Genomic DNA, 20,599 nt, shown 5'->3' on the forward strand with positions numbered 1-20,599 from the left:
TTTTTTTTTCCTTTCCTAGTATTTGAGGATTTTTCATGATCAAGAGCTTTGTCACCTGACCTGATAGGATGGCTTTCTCCTGCTAACTTACCCTCATTTAAAAGAGATTAAGCAAGATGAATTTAATCAAACACTTACCTAATCAGAGGAAGGAACCTACACATATTTCAGGACTGGCACTGGCTATGACAATTCAGTACGGCAAACATGTTAAATGCACACTGACTGCAAGAAATGGGGTTAGGTATTGGAAATTTCAAGAAAAAAATGATATAGCCCTTTCCCTCAAAATGTTTATATTCTTTAGAGGGGGAAATGGTTTATAACACTTACACATATATGTATAAATATAAGGTAATTTATAGAAGGAGAATGAAGCCTAATAACAGAAAGAAGGGGATAGGATATGGAAGAAGTCAATATCTGAGCTGTTATTTGCATCAGGATAAGGATTCCACAGTGGTGGGGTGGGGGTGGGGCAGCTAGGTGCCACAGTGGATAGAGTGCTATGTCTGGAATCAGAATGATTCATCTTCCTGCGTTCAAATCTGACATTACTAGCAGTGTCACCCTGGGCAAGTCACTTAATTCAGTGTGCTTCAGTTAACTCATCTGTAAAATGAGCTCTGGTATCTTTGCCAAAAAAAAAAAATCCCAAAATGGAGTCACAAAGATTTGGACACAACTGAAAAGGGGATTCTGTGAGGCATGGGGGAGGGAGTGCCTTTGAGAAATGGAGGGAATGGCCTGAAGTCTAGAGATATTTGTCTCTCCGAACACCAGGGAGCTGGTATATTTTATACTCTATAACTTGTGTTATATAGTTATTTGCATATTGTATATTCTTTTAGATTGTGAGTTCCTTGAGGGCAAAAACTATCCTTTGCCACTTTTTGTATCCCTAGCACATATCTCAGTACCTGGCACATAATTTATTAATAAAAATTAATAATAAATATTAATTTACTGACTTTTGGAGATAGATGGAGGCCCTAGTGAGTTCTCTTAGGGCAGTTTTGGCAAATCTTTTGCACGTTGGATCTCTGAAGGATGTAAATTTGCCTTGGTGTAGGCATAGGACCAGTAAGGACTTTTACAAGGTGGGAAAATAAGAAATAAAAAGATGCAAGAAATAAAAAAATGCAAAAGTATTTAAGTTCTTACTGTGTGCTAGATACTGTAGCAAGTGCTGGCAGAACAAATACAAAAAATGAAACAGACTCTATTCTTGTAATCTTATATTCTGATAAGGAGAGACAATATAACAGAGGGCAGTGACAATGGAAAGGAGTTTTGGTCTGAGGCATCTCAAAAAGGGTGAGTATATCTGAAAGATAGTCACTTGACAAACCTTTTCCAGAAATAATGGTACTATTGCCTTAATTTCTGTGCCTAGAGCAAAAAGTGGAAATTGGGGAAGGGCTTTATAGGTCATCACCAAAATAGTGGATGGCCGGATGCAAACATGTGAAGCATGGTCTAGGATCAAAGTAAGCAAATTTTTGCTTTACTCAGTCACTAAACAGGATGACTCAATCCTAGGATGTGAGTTTAACTTCCTTAGGTATTGGTAGCATAGATTCAAGAGGTCTGGAACAGAGAACAGTGGTCCAGATAAGGAGAAGGGCAGCTATGGCAGGACAGATGGCAAGAAGGAAGATAAAGTAATTTGGAGTTCTTTGAATATCTTTTATAAGCTGAAATTGCCATGAGGACCCCTATAAGAGAGCTCAGAAATAATCTTATTTCAATAATTTCATCTCTATTTGCTATCCTTTTTATGTGATCTGTTAGCTTCACAACCACACTGAAGTCCCCTCTAATTGTACAAATTCAATATAGGATCAGTGTCAGGAGGTTAATGTTTCACCTGGCAGGAAGTGAGGGTAGATTCTGTGTTCAGTATCAATGGAAAGTAATTATAGAACTGCTACAGTGTTGAAGTGGACAATTACAATAGAAAAAGGGCGGGGAGTAAGAACCCAATTTCAATAATAGGTTCTAGTAAAGAAAAACAAATTGGAAACGCTATAGTGCTATACTTTCCTGTGTTTGGACTAGAGGAAATGATTATGTCAGAAGAGCAGGAAAAGTGATTGTGGGGTGGGAAAAAGTGGAAATAGTGTCAGATATTTCAATATTATCATTAAGAACTAAGGAGTTATGATCCAAAGCTGTGTTGGCACGCCTATGGCACATGTGTGAGGATCTGGGATATGTTCTCTTCCTCCTCTCCATGTGCTCCTGAGGATATTTCTCGAATCACCTGCCCCTCTGCCCAGCAGCCCAATGGAAACGCTTCTTCCATCTAGGGTAAGGTGGTGGTGCTCACATGTGGTGTGAGGGTTGTAGTTTGGGCACTCAGTCTCAAAAAAGTTCACCATCACTGATCTAGAGTAGATCCAAAGAAGTATCTGAACATCAGCTTCCTTATCTGGACAGAAAGGAGTATAGTAAGGTATAAAAGTGGAGGATGTGAGGCTTGTTACCTGTGTGGCCTTGGGCAAATGACTTTAACTTTCCTAGGTCTCACTTTCCTCATTTGTAAACTAAGTAGGTTGGTCCTTAGTTTATCTTAATAGGCCTGTTGACTCAAAATCTCAAATATATGTATGAATATGTATATGTATATATATATTTTTTTTTTTATTCCCAGGCAACTTTCTCAGAGCCCATTCAAAGAGGGAACATCATCACAGGTTGTGGCAATTGGAAATCAAGGGGCTATGGTGAAGAAGTGTAAAAGAACACCCTTTTCCTTTGGTTTTCATTACATATTTCTACCTCTCTTTTTTTTTAAAGGGCACTTACCAGTTGGCCTTTCATATCATTTGAGTCAAAGTTGGTGTTTTATTTAAATTCAGTTCCTATCTCTTTAGCTGCTCTTAGCAAGCTTTCAGAAGTTTAGGATTGCAGTTGTTGAAAATATAGACAGAAAGATAATGTTTTGGAGGAGAGAAAGAGAGAGTGAGAGAGGGAGAGGGGGGAGGGAGGAAGGAATCTCTCTCTCTCTCTCTCTCTCTCTAAGCTTTTTGACTTGGGGAGGCCCAGCCAAAACTTTTAATGATTGAAGACTAGAAGCTGATTGTCTTCCTAAGATTATATCTTGCTTTTAGTTCATGTCAAGTTGCATAGTAACCATCTGTGCCATGTAGTGCCAACCTCTCCACAAAAACTTAGGAAATTTAGTCACACGGAAAATGTCTATCTTGCTTTTCTTTATATGTAGAGTAAGTTCTATCTGATACACAAGCTGGTGATAATACAATAATGTTTTAGCTTCCCTGGGAATTTTAGGGTGGGGAGATAGCATGTTGTTTGTTGCATCTAATACGTTTTGGCAACTTTGAGGATTATAATTGATAAAGGGGGTGAGGTAGAAGAAAAGAAAGAAGTTAGTGAGGAAGAATCTGACTTTGTCTTGTGGCTGATGTTGCAAATTTGTTATTCACCACATAAAGATGGAGACCAGTTCTCATGGCCTTTGGTTAGGATCTGTGAAACATTACAATCAAAATATTCCCAGAGCTGGGGGTAATAAATTGCATTTCTATTCTTTTGTTGCTATTAATTTTGGCACTGGACTAAATTTATGAATTAATTTTTATTGGTCCTAAGGCTGTCTTTACTGTTTCCTTTACTGGGGTATCTTGCATCTATTAGAGATTTATCAGATGGATCAGCAGGCAAGAATAGGGTCTTTCCCTCTTTCCCTATTAAAGCTACCCAGGAAGGGAATGCAGAAAGGGATCTGAGAGATCTCCAAAGATACTATGAATATTTATTTAGGATATTATTTCCCTTTAGAAAATGGTCACAACTGAGAGAGAAAATTCCAAAAATATTTTTGAGTTAACTAGTTTCTCTTTAAAATGTAAATACTCAGGCTTTGCTACTAATAGCAATACAATGATCCAGGACAATTCTGAGACTTATGAAAAAGAATGCTATCCACCCCAGAGAAAGAATTGTTGGAAAAGAAATGCAGATGAAAATATATGATTTATCACTTGTTTATTTTTGTATATATTTTGGTTCTATAAGATTATTTGCTTATAAAAATGAATAATATGGAAACATGTTTTGCATGACAATACATTTACAACCCAGTTTGAATTGCTTGTCAGCTTGTGGGGGGGTTGGGGGGAGGAAAGAAGGGAGGGAGACAATATGGATCATATGACTTTGTGTGTGTGGTTTTTTTTTTTTTTTTTAATCTTAAACCCTTAACTTCGGTGTATTGTCTCATAGGTGGAAGATTGGTAAGGGTAGGCAATGGGGGTCAAGTGACTTGCCCAGGGTCACACAGCTGGGAAGTGTCTGAGGCCAGATTTGAACCTAGGACCTCCTGTCTCTAGGCCTGGCTCTCAATCCACTGAGCTACCCAGCTGCCCCTGGATCATATGACTTTGGAAAATTTATATGGAAATTTGTTAATAAAATAAAAAATGTAACAAAGTAAAAAAATGTACATATTAAAAAAATAAAATGTAAATATTCCTTGGGAAGGTTAAGTCTTTTAGCCATTAACACCTTCTGGGAATTATTAGCTATTAAAATTATAGTACTTGGGAATAAAATTGGATTGGATCTCAAATCTCAAGCTATCCCAGGTCTGTTCAACACTCATTGTAGAGACCACATATTGTAGGGGGTCAGGTTGGGTAAGGGGACAATCTGGTGATATGGGAGCACTTACATAGGTGTGCTGATTTTGACACAAAGTATAATTGTAGCAGAATGGCAAGTAATTAGAAACATCTGACCACATTTTATTAAAATCACATTCAACAGGATTATAATTAAAGTTCATCCTCCTTCTCTTATGTCATCCATAATTATGTAGATGGTACCAACACTCTAGGTTCATAAACTTCCGGTTGATTTTTAACTCCCCCTTTCTCCCCCTGCTTCATCCCAGAATTCCCAAGTTAACTCCTAAACTTAACTCAGTTTCACCTTTTGAAACTGTAAATTTTGCATCACCTTTGCCTTTGGAGAAAAGAAGCTTCTTGAGGGAATCCCCATGATTAGCACAAAAGGAAATAAATAAGTGTTTGTTCTCTTGAACTTAACCTGGGGCTGACTGAGAATTCCTTAGTCCTCATTGTTTTATTATTGGTACTTGGAACTTTCTGAAGCAGCAGCTGTGTAGCAGAAAGGAAAGATGGATTCTGTAGATTACAACAATCACTTAAAGTACCAGGTAATCTGATCTGATATAGATTGATAAGACATGCCTACATAACCAGTGGATGAGATTAGTGGAAAATGGGATAGAAAATGGTTATTTAAAAAAAAAAAAAGCTTCATTGATTTTTTTTTTTACCAAAAAAACAAAAAAAAAACAACCACCTTATTGCCAATTTAGAACTTTGTCTTGTACAAAGAAATAGTTAATTAAGAAAAAAATAAAGCAACATATTATGTGCCTATGACTGGCTCATGGTGTGTACTTAGTAAAAAAAAAAAAAAATACTGGAGGGGTAACTTGGTGGCTCAGTGAATAAAGATCCAGGGCTGGAGATAGGAGATCCTGGATTCAAAGGTGGCCTCAGACACTTTATACCTGTGATTCTAAGATGGAAGGTAAAGAATTGATCCTAAGTAATGGTTCCAAAGTACAAGAGCAGTAAGGGCAAGGCAATAGGGGTTAAGTGACTTGCTTAGAGTCACACATCTAGAAAGTGTCTGAGGTCAATTTTGAACCCAAGTCCCCCCAACTTCAGACCTGATACTTTATCCACTGAGTCACCTAGCTGACCCATCTTGGTGTCAATTTTGAGACAGAAATTAAGGGTTTTTTAAAAAATGCTAACTGACTTTATATATTTCATTTTATGCCAGTAGTCTTTCTACTTTTTATGCTACCTTTCTTCTAAGTGGAGAGTGCATGTTTCATCATTAGACCTTTAGAATCAAGATGAGTCATTTCAATGATCCAAATTTGATTATCTTTTAGTGTTGTTTTCCATTAAATTATTGTGGACATTGTGTATATTGTGTATATTCTTTTGGTGATGCTTATTGGCTTCTACCTCAAGTCATACAATTTTCTAGAGAAATAAAGAAATAATTTCAGGGTTCTTTTTTAATACAGAGATGATTTATGATAAGAGTAGAAACAAATATTTAATTTTTACATCTACAAAATAAGGGTTGTAAAATGAAGTCCACCAGCAAGATGGATGGTCAAAGATATAGTGAGAAAGCTTTTGGCTATGGTTAGATTAGATAGCTGTGGATGTATAACAGTCCTATGTTCCTGTGAAATTTCTCCAAATTCCTCAGATATCCTAGTTCAAACGGTTTTTAGTAAACAGACATTTGCTTTTTTCGAGAGTTTTGTTTTGCTTTGAGTTTTTTGTCATCCTAAAGATGCTATGTAGTTGTTTTTTTGGTGTCAAAGAAATGGGAGGGGAAAAGCAGAGTGTCCATCACTTGGGAAATGGTTAAACGGATTCTTATATGTATGTAATGGAATGCTCTTGTGCCATAAGAAATGATGAAAAGGACAATTTCAGAAAGTCAACAATGTTGTGAACATATCCATTTTTGAAAGACTTAAGGATGCTGATCAATGAAATAATCATCTATGACTTGAGAGGACCAATAATGAAGAATACTATCTATCTCCTGACAGAGAGATCATGGTTTAAATATGCAGAATAAAACACATTTTTTTGCACATGGCCAATATGAGAATTTCTTTTGCTTGTCTATTTTTTCCCCCTCCCAGTTGGGGATGAGATGGGGAAATGACTGGTCATTGAAAGAAATTTTAATCAAGAAAAAAGGAGCAATAATAGCTCGAGGAATCTGGAAACATTTAGGTGATCTAAAAGGTAGAGCTAAGGAAAGAGAGCATTCGAGGCATGGAAGCTGGAGATGGCACGCCTTATCCAGGGAACAGAAAGTAGGTCAGTTTGTCTGAAGTGGAATATGTGAAGGATGAATAATATGTAATCACTTTGGAAAGATAAACTGGAGATACCAGAGTTTATATTTTACCCTAAAGACAATAAAGAACTACTGAATGTTTTCAAGTAGGAGAATGACACCATTAGAAGTGTTTGAAGTAAGGAGGATCTGAATTAGTGTGATAATCAATGGAGAGAATTCTTGGGTAAGAAAGATGTTTTGAAGGAGGAATTGATCAAATTGGCCCACCATTTGAATAATGGGCAGGGGTGGTGGTGATGGTGAAGTGTATCAGAAGAGAGAAGAGCTTTGGAAGGAAAGCTACCTTTCCTTCATTGACAGGAAGAATGGGGTACCCTCAAAATCAGGAGTATATCCCCAACAATGATAAATCATGATGCTGATAAAAATTTATATGATGCTTAACAGTTTGCAAAAAGTGTCAGATACATTATCTTATTTGGACATTTTGACAACTTTGTAGTGCAGTTGATATTAATACCTTTCCCATTTTAGAGAAGAAATTTAGGATCAGAAGTTACAGCTTGTTATATACAACTAGTTTCAGTTTTAATCTGAACCCAGATCTTCATGAGGCCAAGACCAGTACTCTATATGTAGTCTTCGTTCATTTAAGAGGTATTTAATGAATACCTGATAAATATATGTAAGTGTGTTGGAAATACATTTTATGTTATTTAAAGAAAAAATGTGACTCCTTTAATTTTTGAAAAGCTACAAAAAAAGTTAAAATAAACTTTTCCCTTTAAGTTTGCCAGGGAATCCCATTTACCAATTATAATCTAATCACCAAATCCTAGTTCAATTGGCTCGTATATGAATGTGAGTTATATACCCCTCCATGTCCCCGAAAACCCCTTTTGTTTCATATTAGAATCAATCCTGTGTATTGGTTCCAAGGTAAAAGAGCAGTTAAGGTTAGGCAATGAGGGTTAAGTGACTTGCCCAGGGTCCCACAGGTAGGAAGTAGATGAGGTCATATTTGAACTCACAACTTCCCATCTCTTATAACACAATCTTCTGTGAGTTGAGGATCATCAGTACTGGTGGACCTTTGACTGGACTGTTCCCCCTCTATTTTACAGTTCTTTGGGCTGGTTCTTTATGATGCCAGTTCCAAGACTGGTAGGTGGAGTAGTGGATAGAGTACTGGACCTAGAGTCAAGAAGATTTGAATTCAAATTTAGTTTCAGATATGCAACCCTGGACAAGTCATTTAAACCATCACTTGCCTCAGTTTCCTTGACTGTAAAATGAGGATTATAAGAACCCCACAGGGTTATTGTGAGGATCAAATGAGATATTTATAAAGTTTTTTAGCACAGTAGTTGGCACATAGTAGACACTATTTAAATACTTACTCCCTTTCCTATCTCTGAAGCTAACACTGGTTCTTTTTGTTTAAAGTTCTGGTTCACTTCAGTTCAACATGGATTTATTAAGCAAATTAAACAAGATACAATATCTGCCTTCAAATGGCTCACAGTCTATGAGGGGGGAGACACACAACTGTAATATATCACAATATATTGTATAGAATAGGAGATACACAAAGCAGGATTTAAGGCGAGATCTTTTCTACGTTGGTATCATAAGGAAAGGCCTTTGTTGAAAGACAGAAAGTTAAAGAAGGCAAAAGACATTTTCCAAAATGGAACTTTTTAATTTAACTTTGAAATCATGAGTTTGCAAAAAAAAATTTTTTTTGTATAGCCTAGGGAAGGAGAGCCTGGACATTATTGAAATTCCAAGCTAGGGTGTGTCAAAAGCCAAAGACTCAATTCTATTCCCTTTCAGAAAGTCTTTTCTTCTTCCTGGCCCCATTTTGTCATTTTAGCCAGTGTCAGGCCATGCAAATGGGAAATGTAGGACATAAGAAGGATATTTTTGTTTTCTGAACCCCAAAAATATGACTCAGAAAAAAGTATTTTCTTTCTGCAGAATATGGCACAGTTATAAGACCAAAATAGTGATAGATTTCTATAAGCAAATATTTGTTGAGTACATGTTGTGTAATTAGCAATGTGGTAGGCAGGATGCAGAATTTCTAGGCTTATTCCATGCCCTCAAACTGGGTAGAGACAATGACCCCAAACTAAGCACTAATCCTCAGGTCAGGGAGGTGGCATTATGCTTTGAGTGTTGGGCTTGGAGTCAAGATGCTGTGAGTTTAAATTCTGCTTTATCTAGTCAATTCTATGATTTCTAGGCACTCTAAGCCCCAGATTCCTCATCTCTACTAAGAGCATCTATTTCCCCAGGGTATTGTGGGGATCAATTTACTAAAGAATAGTTAAGTAGCAAATTTGTGTGGTACTGAGTCAGGGTGCAACAGATTCTGGCCTAGGGAGGGGAAGAGCAGTGTATTCAGTCCAGGTGTTCAGATACTGAAGTAGTTTTCCATTTCCTTCTCCACCTCATTTTATAGATGAAGAAACTGAGGCAAACAGGATTAAGTAACCTTCCCAGGCTCACATAACTAGTATAAATATCTGAGGCTGGATTTGAACTTAGAAAAATGAGACTTTCTGACTCCAGACCTGGTATTCTATCCAGCATAGACTGGCAGAATTGGGTAGGTCTTCTTGGAGGAGGAGGAGGAGGTAAGATCTGAATGGGGCCTTGAATGGAAAGATAGGATTTAGACTTGTAGAGGAGAGGGAGAAAAAAGATTCCAGAAGACTTTTCCTTTGGTGAAAACAAAAGTTGAAGATAAAGCCAGGCTGGGAGCAGTGACTGGATATCTGAGCTTCTCCTGTGCTTTAGAAGCCAACAAAAGCACCTTGCAAAAGTTTCCTCCCTTGAGGCTGCCTTGTATGGTAGTGCTGATGCCAGATACGAATTACATTGTGATCAAGTAAAAGTGTGTGTGCCTCCTTCTTCCAGTTCTAACATTATGTACCTCTCTTTCAGCATTGAAGGTGATTAAAAATCTGAGAATGGGGCACTGATTTTGAAAGGGAACACTCAAAATTGATTGCAGTATGTCAAGGGGGCAGATTTAGACAAATTAAAGGGATTGAAAGTCCATGGTTATTTTGCTGTTCTTGTTTAAATTGGTTATCATTCCTTTCTTGGGCTTTATTGTCTTGGAGTAGAGCCATACCAGTTGATCAAATAAATGAGATAATAATATAGAGAAAGTGCTTTGCAATCTTTAAGAATTATATAAATGTTAGCTATTATTATTATTATTATTATTGAAATTTTCTTTACACTGCATAGTAAAAATTTCTCTACCCATGACTGTTTGTTCAAATATTTATGAAGTCCATACTCTGTGCAAGTCACCATATTAGGCTGCTTTTGATTTTTAGAGAGGTCTCAGGGTTATCTAGCTTAATGAGTTATTTTGGAGGAGTGTATTAGTAGTTAATGCTGTTTTAATTAAATACTTTGTTTTTATTCACTGCCTTATAAGTATTTCAGTAAAATTTTACTACCTACATTTGTTTTTTCTGACCATGAATGTACCTATAAAAAATTATTGTCTTTTATCCTTACCACAGAGATCAAGACTCTCAGACTCCCTATCATCCTTCATTTTCTCCTTTCCTATCTATGACATAGCTGTAGATACAGCAATTCTCAGGCATACATTTTCTCTTTCCCACACCCTCTGACACACATTCCTTACTATCACTTAATTCTACATATTCCAGTATCTAATAAATAGTCTCATAGTCACAATAGTTTCCTTCCACCCACTTCTCTTCTCAAATATGCTTTTCTTTTGAATCCTCAATTCAGGATTCAAATATGGTCAAGGTCAGGTGGCATTCAGAATCAGAGTGGACTCTAGGCATAATTTTGAAGATAATCTGTAACACATGATGTCTATGACTTTTGGCACATTATTTGGTCTTTCTGTTTCTTTTACTATTTTTCTCATCTGTCACATAAAAAGTTTCCTTCTAGCTCTAAACCAGTGACTTTAACATAAGCAGCAATTAATAAATGTTTGAATGCTAACAGAACCAAAATGTTAGCAGTTCCTATGATTTCCTAACTTCTTAGGAAGAGGCACTAGTACCAACTGTTATCACTGCCTTTTAAAATTTATTTGGCTTCTTATAATCCTAGAGAATCTTTTAGTTTCCTCTCCTTTAGACCTTTGCCTCTACGACAGTATATTTGTGTTGTATATTTCCCATTTCCATCAACTGAGAGTCATTATATTAAGGTATGAGGGATTATTGTCTTTAAGTAGTATACCTTTCAAGGTTATTTGCATTTTAATCTAGATTAAAGCTTTTTTTAAAAGAAAATTATTTCCTTCTAGCTTACATGTCAAAGTAGTTTTAAATATTCGTTTTTTAACATTTTGCTATCCACATTCTCTCCCTCCCTCCTACCACTCCCCACTCATCAAGATGGCAGTTAATATAAGTTGCACATGTGTTATTGTAATAATGAAAATAAATGTAATATGTAATAATTAAAATGCTACATGTAATATTTAGAAATTGGTTTTGTTAAATATTAGTAAAAAAATTGTTGTGGTCACTGTTTATAAAATTAACTCATAAGTCACTAGGATGAGAGTAGTTTTTAACAATTTAATTTAATATAAATATAGTATAAGAAAGAAATAAGGAAGTAAGTAAGTAGAACATTTATTTCCTAGCCGACCACTCTTAAAGTCTGATCCACAGAATTTCAGCTTGCTCTCTGACAAGGTCCTGATCTCCACATGGAAGTCTGGTAGTCTCTTCGGAGCAAGAATCTTAACCGGCCTACAAGGGTGTCTTTCACCCAAGCTACCAATGCTGAGTGGAGTACAAGAATCAGTCTCAGAAAACTCATGCCAAGGCCCCTCAATCTCCTCTGTGGTCTCATCTTTTATACCTCTTTTCTCCACCTCATTTCCTGTCTCTCTGATATGGTCTATCACATCTCAGGAACTCATCAAAGTCTCTCTGCTCTGGACTTGTAACCCTTAGTTCCAGGTCATGTTCCTAGGGTTCTTAACCTGTGACCTCTGTTTGCAATGTTCCAGCCATGCAAATGGGATGGGTCAGACAAGAAAAAAGTTCATGACCCTGGGAGAAAGGGGTTCCCTTTATGCAGTCCCCCTTGTGATTCTTTTGGGAGACAAGTATGTTGAAATCTCCCCAATTAAGGGTTTCAAGAGATTAACGTGCCTAGTCTCCCCAATGAATCATTTCACATCACCAACTTGTACCTCTAAAGATCTTCTGGCTAGAGGTGCATACAATATTGCACTATCTAAGAAGAAATTACAATAATTTGGGGATAAGAGGGAAATAAAAGAGAGAGAGCAAAACCAATGATTGGCAGGAGCATTGACAAAAAGCCAATTAGGGGCAATCCCCTTTGGCATAAGAGTTTATATTCAGAGTAAACGTGTTTGTTTACTTCAGTTTGATTCACTACATCCCATGGTAGAATAGATGAAGAACTGTCTTTGAACTAGGAAGATTTGGTTTCAGCCTCTATCCCTGACAAATATATGATGCAGGGCAAGTTAACTTATAAGTGCTTGAGGCAAATTTGCTAAGTCTATAATAAGTTGCAGAGATGATACCACTCTGCATCACTGGAAGGGAGATTCCTTACTTGGAAGTTCCCTGTATGAACTATATTACAGGTCTAGCCCCTATCCTTTATTTATAATCTGCCAGATTCATTCAAGGAATTCTGATACAAGTGAAGAGACTAGCTGCTGAATTTTAAGGAATAGAGCAATTTCTGTTTACGCCAAACATTTTTCTTATGAAAAACAGACAAAATCTTGAATAAAAGGTAAATACCATTGTAAAACAAGGGAGGTTCTTATGCTTTCTGAATTTCTTGTCTTCTACAATATCCAATGAGATATTTCACATTTTCTTCTATTTTTTCAATCTTCTTTTATTTTATTGTTTCTTGATGTCTCATGGAGTCATTAGTTTTTATTTGCCCAATTCTAATTTTTAAGAAATTATTTTCTTTAGTGAATTTTTTTTACAACTTTCTCCATTTGGCCAATCATGGTTTTTAGGAAATTCGTCTCTCGAGTGTCTTTTCTACCATTTGAACTATTCTGATTTTTTTTTTAAACCCTTACCTTCCATCTTGGAGTCAATACTGTGTATTGGCTCCAAGGCAGAAGAGTGGTAAGGGGGTCAAGTGACTTGCCCAGGGTCACACAGCTGGGAAGTGTCTAAGGCCAGATTTGAACCTAGGACCTCCTGTCTCTAGGCCTGGCTCTCAATCCACTGAGCTACCCAGCTGCCCCTGAACTATTCTGATTTTTAAGGCGTTATTTCCTTCTTTTTTTTGTACCTCTTTACCAAGCTGTTGAATTTTTTTTTCATGATTTTCTTGCATTTTCCTCATTTCTTTTTTCAGTTTTACCTCTACCTATCTTATTGATTTTAAAAATTCTTTTGGGTTCTTTCAAGGCTTGAGACCAGTTCATATTTTTCTTTGAGGCTTTGCATGTATCTATGTTATTTTCCTTATCTTCTGAGTTAGTTTTGATTTTCCCTATCTCCAATTAAACTTTTTATGGTCAGTTTCTTTTAATGTTAGGTCATCTTTTTCCAACCTATTTCTTGACTTTTAGCTTTATGTTAAAATTGAGCTCTGCTTCTGGGGTGGAGGAGGTCACTGTCTTAAGATTTAGGTTCTTTGTGCTGCTATTTTCAGAGCTAGGTCTGGGGAATTTTCAGTTCTTCTCAGTGGTTGGTCTAAGGAAAGGTGTGGTGACTATTTTCCTAGCCTATGCCAGGACTGTATGTGATTACAAGCACCCATTTCCACCCTAGGTAGCAATCCCCACTCCTGCTCATGTTCCTCCTCATCCTGGGACTTTGGCACAGAATTCTGTATGGGCAATGCAACAGAATCTTGGTACCAGGGTCAGCAAAGGGTCTTCTGGCCATTTTCCTGAGCCCTTTTGGTCTGTGGGCAGAGTTCCAGAAGCCAACTTTACAGCATTTCAGTCACTGCCAAAGCCTGCTGCTGACATGCTGGGTGGAACCTGCACTGGTTTGCACTCTACTCTCACCCCAGTGAGACAGACCTTTCTTGCCAACCTTCTAAGTTGGCTTGGGAAGGAAAATTGTTTTATCTCTTCTTTTTGTTGGTTCTGCCTCTCCAGAATTCTTTTTGAGGCACTGTTTTCACATTATTTGGAAACTCAAGTAAGTCTCTATTTTTATTCTGCCATCTTGACTCTGCCTTTGATGTCAAACAGATTATCCCTCTACTTAGGAGGATAGAAACTTATCTATTCTCTTCTAGAGCTGTATTGGTGAACCTATGGCTGCATGCCAGAGGGGTGTTTACTCCTCTCCCTCTCCACTGTGCCTGAGGACAATTTTCACTTCACCTGCCCCTCTGCCCAGCAGTCCAGTGAAAGTGCTTCCTCCCTCCCCAGTCTGAGGTAAGAGGGTAGTTCACATGCAGTGTGAGGATGCAGTTTGGGCACTTGATCTCTGAAAGGTTCGTTATCACTACTCTAGAGGAAGAAATGTAGCATGGAAGGAATTTAATTTTTCTTCTATGATAATCCATTGTAGAGGCTATAATTTCATTTTGTTCATACATTTAGGTGCCAATACTTTAATAATTTTAGCCTTGAAAATAGAATTATTGTGACTTGTTAGTGCAATGATATGATAGGTTTTACCTCTTGCATAAATTTTGGAAATTATTTTGGAGGCTAGGAAAATATAGGAGCATCTTATTTTCCAATTAAATCTGATAATTTCTTTTTGAGAGAAAGATAATAAATATTCATCTCATTAACTTTCCAAATTTAGGAAAGAGGACATAAAATTAGATTTGATAAGCAGTAGTAGTACAAATAGTATAGTTTCATACTATGATTTTTAAGGACAAAAGTGAGAGGAGAGAAACAAATATGTAAAAGGAAAGTGAAACAGAGTGAGAGGGGCACATAAATGGAAGATGGGTACATATAGTGAATTTCTTAGGTTAATATATTTGTTGGAAGGAAATGACCCAGGACTCATTCTACAACTATATTTTAAATTTCTCATTGGGTTTCCAACACGTAGGCTAGCCTTTTCTGTTTTTATTTTCAACCTCCAAAATTTAACTATGCTAATGTTTTTTTTTTATTTAAATCTGAAGCCATTTCTATACTAAAAGAATGACAGATTCTAGGAAATTTCTTAGGAAACTTTGAAACTTCAGTTAATTTAGTTAGCTTTGCCTGCCAGTTCCTTGAATGTTTAAAAGTTTCATTTAGCCTAATTTGATGGACAGAATACTAAACCAGAGAACACTTGTTTAAATACTGACTGTAATATTTATTTTATTTTTGAAGTTCATTTTCATTGTTCAAGTTCAAGTTCATTGAAACTTAATTTCATTTTCCCAAAATGATATTACTTATTTATTTTAATGGATTTAGCATTTATTTCTATTGTGACTTTGGACAAGTGGATTAACCTTTCTGAAGTTTAGTTTTCTCATATATAATAGGAACTAATTGGACAGAACCAGGAGTTTTTAACCTTTTGTCTAATACCTGCTCTCCGAATAATGCTTTTAAATACCTAGACTATCTAGGACTACAAAAGAAGCAAATTATATTGAAATACATATATAAAAACGTTTTTAAAGAATTAATGGATCCTAGGTTAAGACCTGGATGAGATGCTTTCTAAAGTTCTTTCTAATCCTAAGTCCTATTAATGGCATTTTCAAGTGCTGTTTTATTTCATTCGTTCATTTATTTAATTTTCTTAGTCTTTCAGGGTGGGAGGAGGACAACTTTACAAATTAAATTCAAGTTCTGTGTGTCTATGTGTGTATATCTGCGTGTGTAGTTATGTCCTGATGGAGACCCTTTATAGATGTCTTGTCAATAATGCAACAACTCACCATCTCCACTCCCCTTAAAAAAAGAGAGAGAAAGAAAGGGAAGATCTCTTTTAAGTTTAAGCAGGTTTTCCTTGCCATTTCAAGTCTCTGACTCTGAAAGGGATTGCCACAGCATCCAACCTTGTGGGAGTGGAAATTATTTTCTGGCTTGCAGCTCATTTTTCCTTACTTGTTGCCAGGTTCGGTGAAAGTTAAACAGAAGCCTAAATCTGACTGAGTTTGATCTCTCCTGTTGAGGGGTCTGTACATCCTAGTTAGTGATGAGAGTGCTGGGCTTGGAGTGAAGTTACTCAAGTCATTGTCCTGTTTTAAGTACTTACTATATGATCATTAACAAGTAACCTGATCTGGTTTCCCATTTGTAAAATGGGGACAATAATACTTGGTACTACCAATCTCACAAACTGATTGGGAGAGAAATGCTTTTATAAACCTTGAAAGGTCTATGTCCATGTTATTGTTGTTATTGCTGTTCTCTTAAAATAACTTTTTGGGTGTAGCTATGTAGCCCAGTCATTTTAGAGCCAGGCCCAGAGACAGAAGGTACTAGGTTCAAATCTGGCTTCAGACACTTCCTAGATGTGTGACCCTGGGTAACTCACTTAACCCCTAGCTCTTACCACTTTTCTGCCTTGGAACCAATACACAATATTGATTCTAAGATATTGATTAAGCAGGGAGTTTGCCCCATTTACCCATTTTACATTGGTCTTATACCTGTTGCCATAGCATTTTTTTCTTAAAGGGTTTAAATTACTAAGGTTATTTTAAACCCACATGATGCTTCTTGGACTTTGGGATGGCAGGTGAGTATCCTTATAATTTTTCAAAGTGCTCTTGAGGAATTAGACTAGTTCAGAAATGAAGAGGGTGCCAGGAAAATGTGAATAATCTGTATACTCAGTGGTTAGTATGTAACACCCTCCAGAAAGGGTATGTTTCTGTCTGGCGCATGTTAACAGTTCTTCCAACAGAGTTGTTTTTGTCCGCATTCATTAGCACATTTGCTGATCTTGCTAAGTAAAGCAATTACTGTATTTTAACCATCTTTTCCAATAGGAAACACAGTGTTTATTGGCCAGATGTCGATGTGACACCCTGGCAAATTATCAGCTTTTACCGCATAATTATGTAAGGCACCATTTGGGCGCTATCTCTGAGTGAAGGTGTAGACATGGAACGTGATGTGTTAAGGTTTTAACTTGGGTTATTCTCTGAAATTAGAGGATAGCTTTCAACAGATTTTATTAATGAATATGCTGTTTATAGTCATATCATGAAGAATAGTCTGAATTGGGGTTAAGCAAGACTCAGTAAAAATCATACTTTCCTGGGTGCTACATAGTGGTTAGAGGTTCTCACTAGTTCTTCCTAAGGAACAGGCAGACTGTTCCTTTTCTTAAAAAGCTTTAGTAAATCACTGATGTTATTTCTGTTGTAAAATGCAAAAAGTTCTCACAGGCTCTCTAGATTAATTTAACATTATTCCCGATGGCAAAGTCTGTATTCTAGCCAAAATAACTGTTCCCTGAAGTGGATATTCCATCTCTTACTTGTTTGCATTTGCATAGGTATCCCTCATTCGTAGAATACATGGCTTGTTCATGTTAGTCTCTTATTAGCCTTAGCTTTCTTCAAGATTGTGTTCAGGTATCCCTTTCCCTTGCCTCACCCCCAACCCCACTGTTAATAGTTTCTTCTTTTTTAGATTGTCTTATATTTGCTTTTTTGTGTTTATCACATCTTTCAGGAGAATATGAATTCCTTACAGACAAGACTATTTAATTTTTGCTTTTGCAATAGACCCTTAAAAATTGTTCAGAGGGGGCAGGTAGGTGGACACTTCCTAGTTGTGTATCCCTGGAAAAATCACTTAACCCCCATTGCCTATCCCTTACCACTCTTCAGCCTTGGAACCAATACACAGGATAGATTTTAAGATGGAAGGTAAGGGTTATTTAAAAAAAAAAAAAAAGGTTCATTGTAGCATTACCAGCTCCTACAAAGCTGGAAAACCACTAAGTTTGGTCTTGGTGATAGACTAAATTTTTTGTTGCTTGAGACCTACATAAATAAGATGACATATCTTTTTGGTCATTTGAGCTCCTGAAGTCAAGCTTCTCTGTATCAGTGGTATTAGTGTTCTTATGACTGAAGTCAAGAACCTTTTGAAGTATTGAAGATGATTTTGCTACCTTCCTAAGAACTATGACTTTTGGATAACACTGACTAGAGTTGGTCTTTCATTCAAGATACTGGGCAATAAATGAAATTCAAGAATAAAATTTCTTGTAGGCTGTTATGACTAATAAATATAAACACACAAATAACTCTTATAGCAGTTGTAGTATGATAATTACATAAGGGTCCTATAGAGCTATATCAGAAATTGGAGAATGGTTGATCACAAAAGATTTCAGAGAAAAAAGGTGACAACTATGGAAGGGAAGGACTTCAAAAGGCAGCAAAGCAGTCCCAGGTTTCTCTTCTGTAAAATGAGGATAAGAGTAGCACCCACCTCACAGCCATGTTGTGAGGAGCAAATGAGATAATATATGTAAAACACATTGCAAATAAATCTTTAAACTCTGCATAAATATAATCTATTGCAAGTTAAGGGATATAGTTCGAGTATTATACATTATTTCTTTTGTGTTATTTCTTTCTTCTCACCCTTGCCACCTATATTTTGAGAGAAATTTTAAGAAAAAAAATCCCCCTCTAGAAATAGCTTAGTGAAAGTCAGAATAATGTACAATGTTATAAAGTTGAGAAAATGCAAGACTAGATCAAGAAATAAGTAGTTTACTTTGACTAAGACATAAATCCTGTGAAGGGTTATGATATGATTAATGACTGGAAGCTTGAACCAAGTTGTTGAGGACCTTGTTTTCCAGACTAAATTAATAATTTGTATTTTATTTAGAAAGTAATGGGGAACCACTGAAAGATTTTTAACAGACCATTCTGTTAAAACAGATATGATGTTTACTATGGCAGTGGTCCAAAGGATACTATGAAGTAGGAAAGAGATTAGATTTTTTAAATTTTAATTTAATTTAATTTTAAAAATTTTATTTAATTAAGACAAATTTTCCATGGTTACATGATTCGTGTTCTTTCTCTGCCTTCCTCTCACCCCCCCTCCCATAGTCAATGTGCAATTCCACTGGGTTTTACATGTGTCATTGATCAAGACCTATTTCCATATTATTGATATTTGCACTATGGTGATCATTTAGAGTCTATATCCCCAATCATATCCCCAATTGACCCATGTGATCAAGTAGTTGTTTTTCTTCTGTGTTTCTACTCCCACAGTTATTTCTCTGGATGTAGATAGCATTCTTTCTCATAAGTCCCTCAGAAAAGCCTTGGATTATTGCATTGCTGCTAGTAGAGAAGTCCATTACATTTCATTGTGCCACTGTGTATCCATCTCCGTGTATAAGGTTCTCCTGGTTCTGCTCCTTTCACTCTGCATCACTTCCTAGAGGTCATCCCAGTTCAGATGGGATTCTTCCAGTTCATTATTACTTTTTAGCACAATAATATTCCATCACCAACAGATACTATAATTTGTTTAGCCATTCCCCAATCGAAGGGCATCCCCTCATTTTCCAGTTCTTTGCTACCACAAACAGTGAGGCTACAAATATTTTTGTACAAGTCTTTTTCCTTATTATCTCTTTGGGTTATAAACCCAGCAGTGGTATGGCTGGATCAAAGGGCAGATAGTCTTTTAAAGGTCTTTGGGAATAGTTCCAAATTGCCATCCAGAATGGTTGGATCAACTGACAACCTTACCAGCCATGCATTAATGACCCTATTTTGCCATATTCCCTCCAACATTTATTACTTTCCTTTGCTGTCATGTTAGCCAATCTGCTAGGTGTGAGGTGATACCTCAGAGTTGTTTTGATTTGCATTTCTCTAATTATAAGAGATTTAGAACAATTTTTCATGTGCTTATTGTTCTGATTTCTTCATCTGAAAATTGCCTATTCATGTCCCTTGATTATTCATTATTGGGGAATATCTTGGTTTTTTTCTACAATTGATTTAGATCCTTATATATTTGAGTAATTAGACCTTTGTCAGAGGTTTTTGTTATAAAGATTTTTTCCCCAATTTTTTGCTTCCCTTCTAATTTTGGTTGCATTGGTTTTGTTTGTGCAAAATCTTTTTAATTTAGTGTAATCAAAATTATTTATTGTACATTTTGTAATTTTTTCTAACTTTTTCTTGGTCTTGAAATCAGGAAAGATATTAGAGACCAGAAGATTAGGCAGGAGGCTCTTATAATAATTGTCTAAAAGAATATTGATGGTTTCAACCAGAGTGCTAAGAGGAAGTAGAAGTTAGAGGTGGGTGATGATGGTTCATATTTCTTCTTGTTTAGTTGTTTCAGTCATATATGACTTTTTGTGACCCCATTTGAAGTTTTCTTGGCCTAGATACTGAAATTATTTACTCTTTCCTTGTCCAGTTCATTTTGCAGATGAGGAAACTGAGGTAAACAGAGTTAAGTGATTTGCCCAGGATCACAAAGCTAGTAAGGGTCTGAGGCCAGATTTGAACTAAGGAAAATGAGTCTTCCTGATTCCCAACACAGTGCTCTATCCACCTTGATGCCTGATGTTGATGGTCTGAACCAGGGAGTTAGCAGAAAGTAGAAGATAGAGGATAGATGCTGTTTGATATTTCTTAGAAAGAATCAAGTTGATTAATAAGATCTGGCAACTGATTAGACATTAAGGAAGAGAATTAAAAAATAACTGAGTTATGAACCTGG

The 20,599-nt window shown here is 36.4% G+C and overlaps 1 protein-coding gene across 1 annotated transcript in view; it reads left to right on the forward strand.

The window, feature by feature from the left end:
• Positions 1-20,599, forward strand: part of CGNL1 (cingulin like 1) — a 204,595-nt gene that overhangs the window by 44,786 nt on the left and 139,210 nt on the right. The window lies entirely within an intron of this gene.

The sequence above is a fragment of the Gracilinanus agilis genome, chromosome 2 (assembly GCF_016433145.1).
Source record: "Gracilinanus agilis isolate LMUSP501 chromosome 2, AgileGrace, whole genome shotgun sequence".
Classification (NCBI taxonomy): domain Eukaryota; kingdom Metazoa; phylum Chordata; class Mammalia; order Didelphimorphia; family Didelphidae; genus Gracilinanus; species Gracilinanus agilis.